Here is an 18,030-nt window from a genome sequence, read left to right as displayed (position 1 = left end):
TGGTCTGCTGTTTGATTGGTCTGTTGCTCTGCTGTATGAAACAGGTAGTGCTCGTACAACATGTTCCTGAAATAGGCCTGCAACTTTTCCAGGATTTTTGACGGCTTTTTCTTGTCCCTGTCAGAGAGCTCTAAACGCAACAGGATCTGGCGACAGTCCTTTCCCATCACAGTTTTCAGTGTGGCTGCTTGTATGGTGTCATCCTTGGACATTAATTCGGTCGCAGTAGCATAGTCTTCGTACACCTCTTTAAATACTTTCCAGTTTGTCGCTACGTCACCTGTGCAAATCATCGCCTCTGGTGGGGGAAATTGATAGGTTACCATTCTGACTTCTGACACCATGTATCAGGAGCACATGTTATGTTATTCTGATTAAAGCACATACGCCCTACACGCATGCGTACAATATCATATCTATACATCCTATAACAATTATGATTTACAATGTGTCCCCAGAAATGTAATTCTGGCTTGGAAAACTCAGGGTTACTCCTGTATAAACCAATAGTTTCACTATAAATGTGCATGCCCACCTTAATTCATGCCAAATATTAGGACATTGTTTATTATACAAACAACTGCGGGTAGTCCTGAAACACTGAACACATGTGGCATTTGAAATAACTCCTGCGATCAGTAATGCCAAGGGATAGCACATCAGTGAAACAAAGGGAGTAACAAATGTAGTCAATGAATGTGACTTTCTGGCGAGTGGTAGTTTTCCAGAACTCTGTATAGTGCACTTTTTAGTATAGCAGCTAAGTGAGTGGGAGTGGACATTCCTGATGAAAGCACCATTTTTACTTATGTACTATTTATGCCTGTAGCTTTCATTATTTGATAGGAGTCACTTCATCTAATTTTATTATGGGTCACTTGAAATGTTGTGAATGTTACAATAGAAAATTTTGTGATGCTTTAAATTGTTTTGTCAGGTCAGCCTAACAAAAGCCTCACAAATATACTTGGATTGTAGGAAAATTATTTGTATAGGAGTACAATAAACTCCTTCAAAATGCAGACAAAATTTATTTGGCTATTTGAGGAAGGCTGCAGATTTGTCGTCAAAACAGATTTCCTACAACATGGCTCATAAGACAAAATCGTTGGATATGAAATAGTACTCTATAGTAGGGACCACAAAGGAGTAGGCGTGGCCCACAAAATAACATCACCCAAAAACAGCCTCAATTTTCCCAGACAACGATGGGGCAGCATTGGTAGGTAAAACTAAGCCCAAACAAGCTTTCAGATCGACCCGAAACACTTTCAACAAGTTGCTACAGAATTTTAAAAATAAATTTATTTAATGGAATTTTCTACTGACTGACTGAGTAACTGACTGATGCCTTCAGACAAGCATAACTCAATAACGGCTAAGGCTACGGGCTTGATTTTTTCCCTGTTCAACATTGCTTTGGCCCGACAGGTGCCTTTTGGCATACCTCAGTACGCACAATGCATTCTTTGTGGACTTACAAGCAGAGGCAGCGGAGACACCTATATTTAGGGGGGGCTGGGGTCTAGCTTGGTGATTCCATGGCCTAGTTGTAAGTCAAAGACAAAAAAAATCTCCTTGTTTATAAATACATACGTAGCTTGCTACACTGCTCCTCAAAGAATACTGTGACTGCTCTATTAGAGTATCTCAAATGATGCTATTAAGCTATGCTCTCCATCACAGCTACAAATAATTTTAGGGGGGCTAAGCCCCCATAATTTTTTCACAGGGCTGCAGCCGCCCTTTTTCCCCTCTTCTCCGCCACCCCTGCTTACCAGTGTTTTCCTTTGTGTCCCATTCATCTTTGCTGACAGTGAAAAGTGTCGATTTGGCGATAGCATGTGATGGCTTCCCTACATAACAGAAATCGTTCGTATTTGTCATAGTGGCTATTTTGATAGTAGAGGTGCTTTTCAAACAGTTCTTGATTTGTACTGTTGTGTAACGGGTTGAACATAGCTGACAACGAAGCATAATGGATACTTCACTTTTCAGACAATAATTGGGGTACATGGTGCCATTTCAGATGTGGTATGTGTGGGTTCACCAGTCATAATAATTTATTTACAAAAAAAGTTAAAAAGTTAACAAACAAGTACATAGAAAAATTTGGAATTTTCTACTAGAGTAGGGACCATAACACATCGATAAAAAGTACTGAAACAAGCTGGAGTAGTGCACGATATTAAATCACAGTAAAACAATAAGAAGTGTTATAACCCTGCTGTGCTCAAGATACCATAATGGAAATGCACAATAGGGATATAACACTTCTTATTGTTTTACTGTGATTTAATATCGTGCACTACTCCGGCTTGTTTCAGTACTTTTTATCGATGTGTTATGGTTCCTACTCTAGTTGAAAATTCCAAATTTTTCGGTACTTGTCATATATAGACCCTATCACTTTATTCCAATATGCTGTGGATTCCTATATTATGCTATCTCTTGATTAAATCCTCATCAAAACTCTAATAGAACTTTCAAGCATGACTTTAAATCACAGGTAATTTTTAAAAGCTAATGTTACTGCTGTATGGCTAATACCTTTGTAGCTTATGTATATTTAAAGCTTCAATTATTTTCTTGTATGCAATAGATAATAAACTCATTGTTTACAAGCTTGTGCAATATAAATTATCACCTTGGTAAACTCATTAAATACCAACTACAATACATGGCTACTGGTCATACAAGATGTAATGCTTGAATAGTCACGTTGAATGATCATCAGTAACATTATTATGACACATGTACTGTAGCTAAGCCATGTCCATTCTTCAAATAGTGAAAATTACGAAGTTCAATACACTTCCAACCAGCTTTACTACGTACATGAGCATCTGGTACCACATCTAGTTTTTGTATCTGCACTTTACTAATTTAGTATAAACTTTGCAGCCACGGGTACAGTGTTCAAGCAGGAATCCACACTTTGCTCTCAAGATTCCACCCTCAACTCTCTGGAGACGGTTCAGTGGTATATTGCACGGTATGCAACTTGTTTCACATGCATACATGCAGTAATGCATCCTTGTTTCTCCATCATCCAACCCTATTGAAATTTTTTTCTTCAAGATGTAGTAGAAAAATCACTAATAGATTTGTGTAAATAATAAAGCAAAATAGATTAAAATTGAGCAATGTTATATTATAATACATAGCTTGGAAATTTGATGGAAATCAAAAGAGGTCTAGGAAAGAAGCAGTATAGATTTATATCTAGGGAGGATTTTCGAAAGGGGATGCTAGATTCTTTGCAGTATAGTAAGATTCAATAATCGGGGATATAGCATGCACTGTCAAGCTATATGTGTTAGTATAGAATTTGATTCAAAGTAAAATCTCAGGTTGGGGAACTGTGGGGTACCTTTTAAAATACCGAAAATATTTCACTAAAATTATAATGTTAGGCAGTGCGAAGTTAATTATGTGTTTCTGGTCCTACCAACTTAACCAGGTAACCACTTAATTCAGTCTATTTTTCTTTGGAACATTTTTGATGTGACATAGCGACGCTTTCGATTAAAGGTAGGAAATTTTACCCCTTGACTACTGACTTGGCATGAATTTGGTGGCCTTGACCTTTGACTTAGACTTTGACTATGGTCACAGATCTACCTACAGTGAGTGCCTGTTTGTCACCTCTTGAAAACAGTTCAGCACAGCACTCATGATCAGTGAAGGAAAACAACAACTTACATGATAGTGAGTCTTTGTCAGATAGTCACTGCCAGTAACACAAAGGCTGCTTTAACTTTGCTGTCTGATCACCCTAGAGGAAAGCGTTTGCACCTGGCGGATACCACTGGCAAAATTGTGTGTGACATACTGATGGATAGACATCGCTACATACAGATTGTTTGATTTCTGATTCTTCTAATTATCACCCAGTTATTTTTGATGGCCTGGATGGCACTGTGGTTTGTGAAGCTGCGTTGCATACCTCATGGGCTGCTGGACCATCTGGAGATGATGCTTATGGGTGGAGATGTCTCTGCTCTGTTTCTGGGTCAGTTTCAGGAGAGCTGTGCTTTTCCATTGCTATTTTGGCTTGTAGACTGTGTACATGTTTTGTTATCTCCCTGTTGGTAGCCTGCAGACTCATTGCACTGGACAAGAATCCAGGTGTTTGACCAATTGGAGTGGGTGAGGTGGTCCATCGTATCATTGCTAAGTCTGCTTTATTGATTATCAGATCTAACATTCAGTGTGCTGCAGGTCCAATTCAACTTTGTGCTGGGCAAAGGCAATCATTCATTCAATGAAGACAATGCTTTCAAATGGTCTATCTGAGGGAATGCTTCTTGTGTATGCAACTTCAATCCATTTAACAGAAGTGTTCCTTTACATAACATCCATTCATGCTTTGTTCACACTACTTGTTAACACCTACCGTCATCCTGTTTCATTACATGTTGATGGGGATCAAGACTCACGGTAGAGTCGCGCGGCCAGTAAAGCAGAAACGCGCGCCGCAGACAATAAATGACGCGACCACTACGTGAGGATTTTACAGGAACGAACGTTGTCAAATTTTGCCGTCCTGTAACTCACCCGCCACTTACGCTATCCCTCTGAAACTCTAGAGTTGAACTCATCGTGTCACTAGTAACTACCACACAAGCAGTGAAGCAAATCCATGCCGATTGTTTCGTGATCGAGATTGCCGACATCAAAGGGGAAGTTGTTTCATTTAAAAAAATTTTTTTTTTTTATCGCATGCGGTTAGACGCAGTATGCCTTGCGTTCCTTTGTGCATTCCAAACATTGATTTCCCTGCTATCGCTTCAGTATTCACTCAATCGCCTCAAGATTTACATCATCGATTTCACCATACATGATTATCCTACAGTCGTAATTTCAGCACCAAACGAAGTTTCAGTCGTCCTCAGTCGACCTAGAGGCCAAATACAAAACCCAGATTGTTGTTTTCTGCAATGCTCGCTTGGCATGTAGGGCAATGTGTCTTTAAACTGTTCTAAAAGTTTCGTTTAGATTGAAACATATGTTTTCGAGAATGGCTAGTTTGAAATTTGAATTTAGTCGCCCCCACGTAATTTGCTCTCTCTAAGAATTTTACTCGGAATTTAAAGAATGACACAGAGCACAACTGCGGTCACTGGGTATTGATGAACTGGCGCTCTATGTAGTTAATCAGTGCATAAAGCCACAAAGAAGTGTGCTGCCATAGATTATAGTCCACAGATAAAATCTATGGTGATGCATACCATCGTTCGGCGTTTTAAACAAATTTAGTCGCCCCCAGCGTGACATAATTTGTCCTCTAAGGGCGCGGCTTAAAGAATGACACAATACAACTGCGGTTACCAGATTTTGACACAAGCTGCGAGTAATTAGCACATGTAGCTAGCCAATTGTCACCATGCATTATTACATTTTATAGCACCCCCACACAAAAATTATACATGTAATTACAACATACAGAGGACACATGAATGCCAAACACTTTTCACAACAATAATGTAAGAATTGTACAATAATGACTGTAATATAACAGCTATGAAATGTTTTCCAGTGGCCCACCATGGTAGCATGTCTCACATGACGGCATGTATATTCATCCAATCCAAGTACAATGGGAGTAACACGTAAGTATGATGACAAGTTGGTATGACTCCATTTGTAGAATCCAGATGAGTGGGTGTGGCTCCAGTATGTCTAAACAGTTAACAAACATTCCTGTTATACATACGTGCTAGAGTTGCAATATAATAGCATAGTATTTAAATGCAACAATACATAGTCTCCATTGCATCACTATCAAACGACACTAAGTGGAGGATATTGTTGCATCTCTAGTATGTACACTCTATCAGTACAACCTGTCTTAATGGCCACCAGTATAGAAAGACAACCTCTCTTGAAAAGCCAATTCCAATTGAGAATTTATACACTGTTACCTGCTTATTGAGTGAAGGTGGCAATAAACAAGTTCCACCGTAATTTATACACGTGATCTGATCTGTATATTCTGTCAGTGGATGAGATCCACTTGGCCAGGACAAAATGTGACCCAAATGTCCTGGATGATCCATACTCAACCCACTTATGACCCAGTGGCACAATGGAACTGAGTATAGAGAATACATTTATATTTATTTCTAAGATGTGTGGATGTGTTACAACACATTACATGTACATACAAGACATGCTACGTACTGTTTTAGCATTTCAAGTCACCACATTATGTACGGACCAGTCAACAATGCTTCATAGTGTCCATCAGTAAACCTGAAGAAAAGTTACGAAAAGTAAAAATTCACATAAGTACAATGAAACCTCATTAATATGGCCAGCTGTGGAACCAAAAATTTGGCCTGAATAACAAGGTGGCCTTATGAATGTGGAAGATTGCTCTCTACACAAAATGACACATTCAGAGATGGATGATACAGTAACACATTGTGACTTCAATACTCGTGATGTGTCACTGCTAGGCAGCAACCATATACACGGCACTGCCAATGCACAACATCGCACTTGCTTGTACACACAATTTTGCTCAAGATTTTACAAATTGATAATTAAGGGGTGTGGAACTAGCTGCTCGCTCGAAAGACTGTGTGGCAGCTGTTTCCTAGTGTTGTTTTAGTTCTAAGGAACTAGAACTAAATTTAGTTTTAGTACAGCTATTTAATTCTAGTTCTAGTACACTAGAACTAAACTAAAATTGTGGTCTATTTTAGTTCTAAAACTAAAACTAAACTAAAATTCTTTCAATTTTTGATTCAAAAACTAGAACTAAACCAAAACCATTAAAACTTTTAGCTCAAGAACTAGAACTAACTGAAAGGTTTCTCAAGCAATCCTACATAAAAAGGTATTGTGCACTATATAAACCACTTAACACTTTTCTTTGAAGATGGTGATGCCTGCAAATGCTACTATAAAACATTGTTATTCAGCATTAATTCTGCTGATTTAGGTTATTTAAGCATTCTATATAGAGCTTCTGTTCATTTGTGCACAATGGCAAGTGGAAGTTGTGCTGAACCAGGTGGAAGGCCTAAGTCAAGTGGAGTGTGGAACTACTTCAGGTACGATAAGATCAAGGACAAAAGTGTGTGTACTGTGAAAAGTACTGATGGTTTGATTTGTGTTATATAAAGAATTTAAAGGACAATATTCTATAAACTTGAAGAAGCATTTGAAGACATGCAATACTGATGCTTATAAACATTTTGAAGCACCTGAAATTGAAAAGACAAAGGAGAGGTTCTTCTAGCCATTTGAAACAGTCCTTCTTGCCAATACGTAGTTTAGGATCTAAATTGTACAACCCTAATAACTGAAACAGTCCTCCTTGCCAATACGTAGTTTAGGATCTAAATTGTACAACCCTAATAACTGAAACAGTCCTCCTTGCCAATACGTAGTTTAGGATCTAAATTGTACAACCCTAATAACTGAAACAGTCCTCCTTGCCAATACGTAGTTTAGGATCTAAATTGTACAACCCTAATAACAATAAACATAGGGCTATTATACATTTCATCTTGCAATCTTTATAGCTGCTAACAATGTACCACTGAATTTAGTAGATAACAGCAAATTCCGTGTAATAATTGAAGAATTGAATTCTCGGTACAGTTTGCCTCATTGATATAAAATGGGAAATAAAATTGAAAAATCTATCAAAACACCAAATCTAAAGCTTCTGGAAGTCTAGGGGGTGCTACCAAGGTTAGTATAGGTGAAGATATCTAACACTAACTATAATGAAACTAAATACTAACTAAAATTACAAAAATATGGGGTACCAGAACTAATACTAACTAAAACTGTGGTGGAATTGGGGTACTAGAACTAAAACTAACTAAAACTATGGTGGAATTTGGGTACTAGATCTAAAACTAACTAAAACTGTAGTGGACTATGGGTACAAGAACTAAACTAAAATGAATTTGCTGTACTAAAACAACACTACTGTTTCCCTTCTGTACAAGACAGGTCCACTGTGGATGAAAGCCAGGCATTAGATATTTGGTATTTCATGTGTTGAAGGCATTCCAGGGCTTCCGGTAGTCTCAAATCTCACCACAGTTTAACTCAGGCAGTGTTGTGGTCACCACTAAACCACTGGAATGCTGTGTTATGTGAAAAATATATCATATGGATAATGACTTCATCACTTTCTTCATCAGGAGCTTATAAGGACCAATAGTGAAACTTTTTACACTTTGGGCTGACAGCCAACTGCCTAAGTCTGAAGCAGTGCCTTTGGTGCTCTAACAGATTGGTTGCCCCCTTGCTGCCAGCACTCACTGTCTCATACGTTGTCACACACTAAATCCATCTCTATAGCCAGTTAGAACAGTATGCTTCTTACCTTTTTTAAGGTGCAAAATGCAGCCACCTCTTTAAAAAGCTAGGTCAGAAAATTTTTGTCCCTATGGCCTGAATAATGACCAGCTTTCACTGTACTATTAGTGATTAGTGATCATGGAGGATTATTTATTAAGATACTAAGATATACAAACGCTACAACCTCTAAATATAGCAGTAAATTTTTTACCCTGGTCCAATGTCTAATAATCGTGAGAGACTCTACTGTGACAAATACATGTTTATCATGATATGTGCTAATCGCCTTTTTACAATTAAGTTTTACAACACAAATACATGTATAGTTAAACTCACCAATTGTGACTAAATCCCTTCAACACGAAAAGACAAGTAATGAGACAACCTTGGAGACAACAGCCTCACAAGCCTATTCTGGTGTGCTTATTTAGTAGTAATATAAATTTTAAAGGCGTTTATTTACAACAGGACATAATTACGCGCCCCTCTATTGTCTCTGTACATTCTTGCCTTTTCTTTACTATTCTCATTTCATTTCACAAGATCTCTTGGCAGGGGCGTAGCTTCTTCACTTGAATTAGTCAATGCTTGAAGTAGATCGAGATACTCTAATAGAACAGTCACATTTCTACAAGTGCCATATTTTTATATTGTAAAGTGTGTAAGTAGCTAGTAATTTAAACTATACAATCCAATGCTAAGCAGAAGTTGTAACTATGCTAAATATTGATTGCAGTGTTACAGCTATTTTGTGACTGCTCTAATAGAGTATTTTGATCGTTTTAATGCAGTACAAGATGAAAGGCAAAGTGTTATTAAGGGTTTACTAGTTGAAATGAGTGTTAGTTGACTGCAGTTGCATGCCACTAACAGGGCCGCCCAGAGAAATTAGGGGGCCCAGGGAAAAGAGTTAAAGAGAGGGCCCAGGGGCAAGGAAGGGTCTAGATCCTGACTGCTCTATTAGAGTATATCGATCTTTCTTTAAACAGGCAATCAAGGGGCCCCTTTTGGGCTGGGGCAGGGGGAAAATACCTCCCCCCCCCCATGTGGGCGGCCCTGGCCACTAAAATTACAGTTATATTTTAATATTCTGTCACTGTAATCTGGGGTTTCTGTCAAAACCATGGAAACTCACCTACTGTTATCAACAGTGCATTGCTTATTCTAACAAAAAGTATTGAAATCCCATCCAAAAACAGCTTATAGCTGTAAAAAAGTGCGTGTGTCCAAGTAAAGCAGAGTTAACTGCGACAAAAAGTAATGATATCATAATGCGGCCATATACGAGGTGTGCAAGTTGTAAAATTCATATTAGCTAATCAGATAATACAATGTTATTGTTAAAGTGTTAATGAGAACTATGTGATGCTAGTTTATAAGTGTGTGAGCATCTTCATAAATGCCACACAAATTTAATTCTCAATAAAGCAATGTGTATAGATTCTCTGATAGCAATAAATAGTTTGAGTTTGGCCGCCTTTCCTGTATACGGCAATGCTACGAACAAAGGAAAGGTGGCCAAACTCAAACTATTTATTGCTATCAGAGAATCTATACACATTGCTTTATTGAGAATTAAATTTGTGTGGCATTTTTGAAGATGCTCACACACTTAAAAACTAGCAGCATCACATAGTTCTCATTAACACTTTAACAATAACATTGTATTATCTGATTAGCTAATATGAATTTTACAACTTGCACACCTCGTACATGGCCGCATTATGATATCAATACTTTTTGTCGCAGTTAACTCTGCTTTACTTGGACGCGCACTTTTTTTGCAGCTATAAGCTGTTTTTGGATGGGATATACCGTATTTCTATAAATATAAGCTGCGAGAAATTTTCACGAGTTAAATTTTCGTGTTAAAAAATTTTCACCTGTGTCCTCAAGCGACGAAAAATTTTTAACAGTGAATTACGTAACTTTATTAATTCTATACGGCCTTTTTGTATACAGGAGAAGCAGAATGACAAGCAGCAAAACTGAATTGTGGCGTCTCCGTTCCGCCCATGGAGGCTGCACCACAGATTCAGAAGTTGTCTGTCACAAGTCAAGCAATGGACTGGAGTGAAATGGCTGTAGCTAGAAGCTCATTTCATCAACTTGCATATTTGTGCATATATATTCCATTTAATGTGTCCTGTAGTAGGGCCATACCTATTGGATCTTATGTTGCACGGGCGAAACCTTGAAAAATATGGGTAGGTAGGTCGATTTGATAATGATAATGATAGTTTTTTTCAATACTATTATTTAATGTAAACATAAAAAGTATCACAGTACATGGCTACTAAATTTTAAAATTCAAACTACATAAAGCATGGTACATCAATACAAATACGACAGCATTTGTTACCAAAAATGAACCTATGTAACTATACGTATGGTTTTAGTTTTTCTTTTGCTTCTTCATATTATTAGGTTGTCTAGTGGCAGGCCTTTTGCCACTAGATCTACACAAAAAACAGTAATATATGGTAATATAGCCCTAGCTATATAGCTATATAAGCAAACCTCGTGGGTAGACAAAAATTGATCAGTCTGGGAGATCTCCACTTTTACAACTCTTCTTTCTGTGCTGTACGACTTCAAAAGTAAATCACCAAAAGAGTTTTCCCAATTACAATTGAACGCTGTACAAGCTTCAGCCCTTCTTTTACAATCACGCTTAACCACGCGCACGAGTTAGAAGCCATATTAGAACACGTGATCAAAAATCACGTGATTATCATTATCATTTTAGGTTATGAAAAAAGACAGTCGGTCGGGCCCGCGCAACATAAGATCCAATAGGTATGGCCTAGCTAGTTGTCTATCACGGAATCAGATGGCATCATTACCAATGTGCGGCGAAATAGATCGGCAGCTCCCTTCTCTCCTAGGATGAGGGAGGCCTTTGTTTTTAAAAGACTGCAGCAACCTCGATCCAGGTGGCCAGAAAGTAGTTAACCGGATTCATTCAACTTCTCGAATATTACGTTGGTAAAAATTTTTCGCGTAATAAATTTTCGTCGGATGCTAGCTTCGACGAAATATTTTTAACGGTTTATAAATATAGAAATACGGTACTTTACTCTAATGAAGGAACTTGTATAGCTGTATTTCATTATTTTGTAAAAATTGCTAGCAGGCTAAGTATACCCATGGGATAGTGCTAGTTTTCATACTAAGCAACTTTATAGTGTTACATGTGGTGACTGCTCTATTAGAATATTTCACTGACTATCTCGATTTTGTGTAACCATATTATTATTATTTGGGTCCACAGATTCATTACTGTAATAATGTAGATTGAAGTACTCGTGCTGGTTTTGTGTTTGCCAACAAATCAGCAACTACACAGTAGCCTGGGCTTTGCTTGCTAATGACAATTTCAGTGGGTTCGTGAGGGAGTTTGTAAAAGACGGAATAAGGAATAGCGGAATAACGGAATAACTCGCATCACAACGAACGGGCATTTATATGGCTTATGCAATGTTAGGGTGATTGTACTGTTACAGCTGTGAACTCATCCCTCGTAGATATCCTTACAATGTAGGGTGATTGCGTGTACTGTTACAGCTGTGAACTACACTGCTTCGTCACTCATAGATGTCCTAGCGAAATGATTACTATACGCTCTTACTACTACTGTATGTAGCTAAGCTAGAATATACAGTAGTTAGCTATTAGTTTCGTTTTCGAGTCTTCATCCTTCCAGTGGAGGGATGAAACGAAACGACTGCCACGCCCCCTTTCCTCATGACGTTGGTACCATACTTAACATACAGTAGTAGCTAGTAAGAGCTATAATCAAATGTAATTTTGCACTTCGTAAGCGGGTACTGTATGTTAAGTATGGTACCAACGTCATGAGCAAAGGGGGCGTGGCCATCGTTTCGTTTCATCCCTTCACTGGAAGGATGAAGACTCGAAAACGAAACTAATAGCTAACTACTGTATATTCTAGCTTAGCTACATACAGTAGTAGTAAGAGCGTATAGTAATCATTTCGCTAGGACATCTATGAGTGACGAAGCAGTGTAGTTCACAGCTGTAACAGTATACGCAATCACCCTACATTGTAAGGATATCTACGACTACGAGGGATGAGTTCACAGCTGTAACAGTACAATCACCCTAACATTGCATAAGCCATATAAATGCCCGTTCGTTGTGATGCGAGTTATTCCGTTATTCCGCTATTCCTTATTCCGTCTTTTACAAACTCCCCACCTCGGCATGTCTTGTAAGTTACATAAGGAAGATACATCTGTACTACAAAACTGAAATTTCCTAGCTGTTTAATCTGAACATTAAAATTGGTGGAGTGCCTTCAATGTGTCATTATTAATTCATTTGACATTTTTGTCTGCTTCAAAATTGTTTGTAGCCGAGATCATCGTTCGTAGTTATTACATGGCCACCACAATTGCTTTTCAAAGAAAACTTTAATTGCCTAAAAAACACTATACATTTGTGACCAAGCCTGCAAAAATAGGGTATGTGGGCACAAACGACACCCTGTCACATAACAGGTTATAACTCAAAAACATCTGGATTCTGTACCCTGTATTCAAAACATTTAATAAGTGTTGAAAATTGAGTAGCTATAGTATGACTACATAAAAAAGTGATTTGCCTACATGCCCTGTTTTCACAGGCTCGGTCACATTTTTTCTTTTGCAGTTTAATATACCAAATGCTTTTCTACCATGAACAATGATTAAAATTAATAACATTCCAATTACCAATTTAAAACTGAATTAATAAGCCTGTTAATTATAAGATTTGCTAATAAAATGAGATGATTAAATGTAATGTTCAATAGTGTAAAGGTGTTCAGTAGTGACACACCTCCTGTAGTAGTTGTTATGGTACTAGTATGACCTCATTATCAATGATGTCATCATCACAGGTGGAATATGACAGGTTAAAGAAAGCTGCTATAACTGGAGATGTTGATGATATTAAAACACTGGCTTCGAGTGGAGTAGATGTGAATGCTGCTGTGAGCAATGATGAGGTCAGTAAATATTACATGTTGTATTGAGAGTAATAATTAGTTGTGTATCAACTGATATGATGTGTTTATGGTGCAAGACATCATCAACCTCCAAAACTTCAAAATTTCATACATATCAGCAAATTCCTCATGCCCATGTTACGACTATTACTTGTAAGGATAAAATTGTAAATGGAAATTTTATTTTCAACTATATATAGCTATTTTGAGTTTTATTATTCAACTATATATAGCTATTTTGAGTTTTATTAATATCTAATCCAAAACAGCCAAGCTGTAAAAAAGAGTACGGCCCCCAAAAAGGCTATGGTGAAAAAAGATGTGAAATCCAAGGTGGCGGCCAAGAAATGGCTGTGATGGTAGGTTAATGGTAAAAATTTTAATAACGACAATTCAGGTGCATTTTGTGCCAAGACCAAGCAGCACAAAATCCAGGAAGAAGAAAAAGATTTAATCATAATCATAATCAAGATTTAAAGAAGATTTGTAATACTTTAACTATTTTTGATTTTATCAGTAATAATATTATACAAATTACATATATTTATTACATGCCAATTATTTCCTACAGGATGCAGCTGATCTCTCTGCTGGGTGACTTGAAATGTAGCTGAACTCTCTACAGGGTGGTTTCTTTGTAGCTGAACTCTCTACAAGGTAACTCCTTCTAGCTGATCTCTCTACATGGTGATTTGTTTCTAGCTGAACTCTCTACAGAGTGATTTGTTTACAGCTGAACTATCTACATGGTGGTTTCTTTGTAGCTAAACTCTCTACAAGGTAACTTCTTCTAGCTGATCTCTCTACAGGGTGACTTGTTTCTAGCTGAACTATCTGCAGGGTAATTTGTTTTAATTTGTGGCTGAACTCTCTATAAGGTGATCCTTCTAGCTGATCTCTCTACAGGATGACTTGTTTCTAGCTGAACTCTCTGCAGGGTGATATGTTCGTAGCTAAACTCTCTACAGGTGATTTGTTTGCAGCTGAACTCTCTACATGGTGGTTTCTTTGTAGCTGAACTCTCTACAAGGTGACTTCTTCTAGCTGATCTTTCTACAGGGTTGATTTGTTTGTAGCTGAACTATCTGCAGGGTGATTTGTTTGCAGCTGAACTCTCTACAAGGTAACTTCTATCTGATCTCTCTACAGGGTGATTTGCTTGTAGCTGAACTCTCTACAGGATGACATGTTTCTAGCTGAACTCTCTACAGGGTGATCTGTTCATAGCTGAACTCTCCACAGGGTGATTTGTTTGCAGCTGAACTCTCTACAAGGTGACTTCTTCTAGCTGATCTCTCTACAGGGTGACATGTTTCTAGGTGAACTCTCTACAGGATGACTTACCTGTAGCTGAATTGTCTATCAGATTAACTGTTTGTAGCTGAATTCCCTACAGAATAACCTGCAATGTAATATATTTCTATAATGGAGTAAGTTATAAACGTAGCTGAATGCTCTATTAGGGTGACTGTTCTATTAGAGTATCTCGATCTCGCATTTGTTATTATTATCATTGGTAATACTGTGCAGACCTCTAATAGAGTATAGTGCACAGGTCACAACATACATACAAGTATATAAATTAAATAATTTCTAAGTTTTGTTTGAATTGATCAATACCATTAGAGTCAATCACATTATGGGGTAGATCATTCCAGATTTTGATTGTCAAAGGGAAAAGGGAATACATGTAAGAATCAATCTGTGTCATTGGTTACATAAATCTCATAGTATGATCTTTGGTACTATGTACAGTGGATATGGGTGTCAGAAACGGATATGCTGGGATATCAACAAGGTGGTTAATTATTTTAAACATCATTATGGCTTCAGTTCATCTCTGCATCGTGCAAGTGTAGGCCAATTAAGGTCTGTAAGCATTTGTGTGACACTAGCATAAGGGGAGTAGCTGCTGGTCACAAACTGGCTGCTTGTCGCTGTGTTCTCTCGATCATATCAATATCCCTCTTAGTAACCCTTGCTTTAAATGAGTTTTATATAATATAAGTAACTATAACTAATCTTAATAACTACTTACTCCAGTGGACCTTCAGCATACACTAGATTTTAAGGACTACTAATGTTTATACTGTACGTATCTTGTTGTATGTGTGCTGTAAAGCAAATAATAAATAAAATAAATAAATAAATGGTATGAGGTGCCCAGACAACAGCTGCATACTCTATAATTGGCTTAACCATTGCTTTGTACAACCTATCTTTAATTGTTGGTGTACAATTGTGGAGGTTACGCCGAAGAAAACCTTTAGTTCTGTTAGCCTTGTTACACGTAGTTGCCTTTCGAATCATAACTCAGTGGTTTGTAATCTGATTCTTCTGTACTACTGCAAGGACTTTCTATGATGATTATTCCATGCAGCTACATACTGATTTTCAGCTCATTGCTCTAAGTGGTTTACCTGGTAGGTGTGAAAACCGAGGGGTAGGTAACGAGCCAAAATCGTCTACGAAATTTCAAAGATGACTGCCCATATTTTATCTTTCAGAAATATGACTGCCCATATTTCATCTTTCAAGACTAAATTTTTCCGTAAAATTCAGTGATTTCAAAATTAGTAAATCGGTATCATCAAATTTCATCTTTCAAACTGCATAAATTTCAGGCAATATTTCATCTTTCAGAAATAATTTCAGAGATGATCTACGAAATTTCAGGTTGTTACCTACCAATCGGTGAAAACTAATAATTTTTATCCATAAAAAAATCGATCATGTAATTGTGACACAGGTTGGGTTTTGTGTCGAATCTCCATGGTATTTATCTCAATTCCTTTCAAACCACAAACAGGCACACTACGATGGTTACTCCATCTACATAGCAATTTTCAACTCATTCCTCCAAGTTGTTTACCCTGTGGACGTGACAGATCTTCAACCTTATTTTAGGAAAATAATCGGTCATAACTCTGTGAATGTTCATCGGATTCCTACCAAAGTAGGTACTGAGATCTGCCTTAATGAGCCCTTTAAGTGTGCCAGATATCAGACCGATTAGAGCACACATTCATGTTTTATGGTGGATTTTGCGAATTGTGCGAAATGAAGAAAAAAAATGAAGAAACTAAAACAAACTTTTGTTCGCTCATATCTCAAAAATGGCTAGAGCGAATTTCTTCCAATTTGGTATGTAGACTCCCCTAACTGGCCGGCACTTCTCTAACAAATTTGGTTCCAATCATATAAGGGATCACAGAGCTACATAGGTGTGAAAATTGCATTTTCTTTCTTCCTGTTAATAACTTCTCTAGCAAATTTGGTTCCGATCGGATAAGGGATCACAGAGCTACATAGGTGTGAAAATTGTGTTATCTTTCTTCCTGTTAATACACTCGCGGTGTGGCGCGTCGGCTTCTTGGGCCGCATGACACTACTGTGTGTCCTGATTTGGCACACAGTAAACACTAAATTTGTGGTTTTCACAGTTTACCACATAGCCACAACAGTTTCTCCATGAACACAATGTGAATATTTGACGTAGTTACGATGTTTTGTTTCTTTGGTATAAGACAGTGTAATGGAGTAACAATTGCAATTAAAATAGTACATGTTAACTGTATTTGTGACCCGGTCTGCAAAAAGGGGTCTTATAGTCTTTTAAATTGCATGTACTTGGCAACCTGTAACTTGACTTGTGAATGTGGTATCACCCTGAAATTTGGTTCCCTTATACCCCTTACCATAGCACTATGGCTTGATGTAATATGAAGGTGATAGGTTGAAAACATGAGGAGCTATGATTAGTCAAACTTGACAATTTGGAAAGGTATAAGACCCCTTTTTGCACACCGAGTCACATTTTCTCTGTTTATCACTTAGAAATTCATATGCATAGCACATCTATGTAAATGTTATGGTAACAGATAGAACATACATAATAGTGTATTATACTGTTTTAATTTTAGAAAAAAATATAGTTGTGCTATCGCGTAGTGTGTAAAGCTATATACAGTACAAGTGTTGTTTGATGTCATTTATAGGAGAGAAAAACTTCCCTTCATTATGCTGCTGAAAAAAATCAACCTATTGTGATCAAGCTACTACATGAATATGGAGTAGACATCAATTGTCAGGACAAGGTTAGTTGTTAGTATACTGTAAAGTGGTAAAATTTGGTGAATTTGGCAAATGGACAGAGTTCTCATTAAGCCACTTTTCCATCCTTTATTAGTTCATTATTACAACCAGTGAATAGGAGGAACCAGAATGACTTAGCTAATTGTTATTCTACAGATTGCATGTAGCTGTGTGTCCTGGTTGAAAAATCGAATCTGCTGACATGGGCGATAAGACCGGTTTTCTCACATATGTATCACAGTGGTATATTATAATGTGTGGTGTTGTGAAGAGGTAGTGCATAAAGTAAGAGATTATTTTGGTTGTCAGTTACCACCACTTCACTAGTATAGACTGGTCAGGTAATTCAACTCTATATAAAAATATCAAATAACATATGAAGGTAAAAATGTAAAATATGATATTGCACGAAGGTACTTTTAAGCTTGGTTATACTGTACCTAACCAATACTGCCAAGGTGCCATGAATGTATTGTGAGACTGGTTTATGGTCAATATTTTTTGTAAGAAAGTATGATCTCGCAGATAAGATCCTCCCAAATGATATGTTCTATAGTATGTTCACGTTGAGCTGAATCCTGAAAAACAGCTAA

General features: G+C 37.4%; 1 protein-coding gene and 1 long non-coding RNA gene across 5 annotated transcripts in view; one reads left to right on the top strand and one right to left on the bottom strand.

The window, feature by feature from the left end:
• The window catches only part of LOC136257281 (uncharacterized), a 265,717-nt gene that overhangs the window by 160,783 nt on the left and 86,904 nt on the right, over positions 1-18,030 (top strand). The window lies entirely within an intron of this gene.
• LOC136257295 (uncharacterized) lies at positions 5,332-8,763 on the bottom strand. The gene is made up of 3 exons (XR_010701893.1): positions 8,668-8,763; positions 6,187-6,258; positions 5,332-5,685 (listed from the first exon to the last, which is right to left on the bottom strand). It is a non-coding gene; the product is annotated as an uncharacterized lncRNA (long non-coding RNA).

Source organism: Dysidea avara, chromosome 6 (assembly GCF_963678975.1).
Source record: "Dysidea avara chromosome 6, odDysAvar1.4, whole genome shotgun sequence".
NCBI lineage: Eukaryota > Metazoa > Porifera > Demospongiae > Dictyoceratida > Dysideidae > Dysidea > Dysidea avara.
This window is presented reverse-complemented; position numbering and strand designations above follow the sequence as displayed.